Below are 2,500 nucleotides of genomic sequence, written 5' to 3'. Positions count from 1 at the left end.
AGTCTTCTACATTGCAAGACTGGTTTACCCATTGCTTCTGTGACAAGATGGGTCTTGTGTTCCTGTGATCGGACAGCTCAACAATGCATCATTCTAACTGACACCAGATGGATTGATCTTTTCTGCTGATCAGATGGGTTTTCAGATTGTCCGTCTGGCCAGAGGGGGACCACTACACTGGCAATGGCTTGGGTTTGCCTTAGGGTCCGCCAACCATAGAGGTTTCTGCCCAAATCAACCAGCGGTCAACAGGTGCTGCTGGCCAGTGGATCTACATTTTTGTCATGATAACCTGTTTTTTTGTAAATAACACTATAGATTATGGATTATTCCAAGGAAGACACACACTGATCAATACATACTTATCTTAAGGGACACAAAGAGAGGAAGGACTCCATCCACTAATATTGGACATACGGTATGGTGTCATTGTCTTGTGTATCCATCCAATGCAAAGCTAGATTAATATGCAATACTTGCAATAATTTGTTATGCCATGTGAAATGATTTGGTTAAAGTTGAAAACCACACTCGTATGCATTAGCTCTTGCAAAAATATTTAATGGAGCATGTCTACAACAGACGCGTATGGGCCCTTGGCCATGCTGAGGCCGATACGCTGATGATGGCCTAGAGCCGAAACGTGTCCGTTTGTAGACATGGCTTTAAAAAAAATGTTTTCATGTCTTTCTTTGAACTCACACCCAAAGATGTCTTTTATTTTGAGCACGCCTGTTCCTGTGTATCTTTTTTTTTTTTTGGTACCTTTGCTCACGCTACCATGTGTTCGTTTTGTGTAGTGCTGAATGTATTAGGGAAGCTGAACACCTTTGCTGTGTTTTATCTGTATGAAAGAATCCCCTGGTTAAAGAAATCACACCTTTTAATTGACCTTGATACATAAATGTATGCTGTGCTGAAATAAAGCAATTTCACTGCTGGGCTCACCTGTGGCAAATAATTTCATTGACACCACCTGCTGTGGCAAGTGTGATGCACCAGACATCCTTAGAAACTACCATTCAGACACCCATATTGGCCAAACAGGCCTTGATGAGTCACACAAGGTTTTTTTATGAAATGTTGGTGTGTGGCAAGTTATTTTGATACAGGGGATGATAACAAACTCATATGGGGGGTAGATATCATATGACATATTTCATGTGTTGCAAGCCACCTCTGTGGTTGTGGCTATAGATCACTGCCCCCTTCCATCATGGACAATCCCTAGTCAGGAAATGCTGAGCCTGCATTATGTCCCTTCCACCTGTTTGTATCCAGGAGCCAGGTGAAGCTCTGCAGTATTCTACAGCACCTTTGTAACCTTAGCCAGGGGAGGGTAGCTATGCTGTAGAGGACATCTTGCCTTGTCCCGAGAAATACTTTCCCCATCTGCCCTCAATACTATAAACCGGTTGTCTTAACATTGCACAGATTGGTCTTGGCCCTCTTGAGATCATCATGACCAGCTACTTGGATCCATTACAGTTCACATACTGCCCAGAGGTGGGTGTTGAGGATGCCATAATCTACCTGCTCCACAGAACACACTCTCACCTGGGCAGGACTAGTAGCACTGTGAGGATCATGTTCATTGATTTCTCAAGTGGTTTTAACACCATACAGCCTATGCTGCTACATGAGAAGATTCAGGTAGACACCTCCACAACCTCATGTAGTTTTGAGTACATAGGTTGTGCAACTGAAAGGGTGTGTCTGGTCAAGTGGTCAGTGGCGTAGGAACACTACAGGGGAGTATGCTGTCTCCTTTCTACTTCACACTGTACACCTCAGACTTCTAGTACAACTCTGAGTCATGTCACCTACAGAGGTTCTCAGATGATTCTGCAATTGTGGGGTGTGTCAGTGATGGTGAGGAGTACAGGCAACTGGTGGACCGCTTTGTGACATGGTGCAGGAGCAACCACCTTGTCTTGTATGTGGCTATGCACTTACCATACTCTTCCCTCCACTTCTACCATGTCTCCTCCTACTATACTTCGACTAGTCCTTAAAATGTAGGCACTCTTATCCTCTAGTACGAGTACTGACAGATGCAGTGGTAATTCCTAGTTAAGGTCTCCTCTGCACTGCTTAAATGTTATTCTATTGATGTAGCTCTGTAGCTTAAATGTTGTTTTGGATAAAAGTGTCTGCCAGATTAATAAATGGGAAATGATGCATGGTGGACATTAGGAAGGCCAGGCTTGAGTTGGATGCCATCTCAATCTTAGGTGAAGAGGAAGAGGTTGTAGAGAACTACAAATAAAACTTAGCACAAAAAGTAAGGACATTTGTGTTTGGTAGATCATTTCTCTGTGGCAACCATTCTTTTTGGCAATACATCGTATACCGTTGGAAAGCCTGTTTAGTTCCCTTTCAAAGGCCCCATTTGTAAGGAACATGCACTTGTGGGATGAGCAGCAGAGCTGAGTATGTAGGTTGCACCCATGAAATGTTTGCCTAATCTTCTCTGCCAATGCCAAACCGCGTATTCTGC

General features: G+C 43.6%; 1 long non-coding RNA gene across 1 annotated transcript in view; it reads left to right on the top strand.

Moving 5' to 3' along the window:
* Positions 1 to 589, top strand: part of LOC143121813 (uncharacterized) — a 4,004-nt gene extending 3,415 nt beyond the window's left edge. Inside the window, exon 5 of the long non-coding RNA XR_012986544.1 lies at positions 1 to 589. This exon is cut by the window's left edge and continues 78 nt beyond it. This is a non-coding gene — a long non-coding RNA (uncharacterized LOC143121813).
* The last annotated feature ends 1,911 nt before the right edge of the window (positions 590 to 2,500 follow it).

Source organism: Alosa pseudoharengus, unplaced genomic scaffold (assembly GCF_046254945.1).
Source record: "Alosa pseudoharengus isolate Yale_2024_CS ecotype anadromous, Long Island Sound unplaced genomic scaffold, YU_APseudo_1.1 YU_APseudo_1.1_scf_1, whole genome shotgun sequence".
NCBI classification, from domain to species: Eukaryota; Metazoa; Chordata; class Actinopteri; order Clupeiformes; family Clupeidae; genus Alosa; species Alosa pseudoharengus.
Note: the sequence above shows the minus strand (reverse complement) of the source record. Positions and strands in the feature narration are given on the sequence as shown.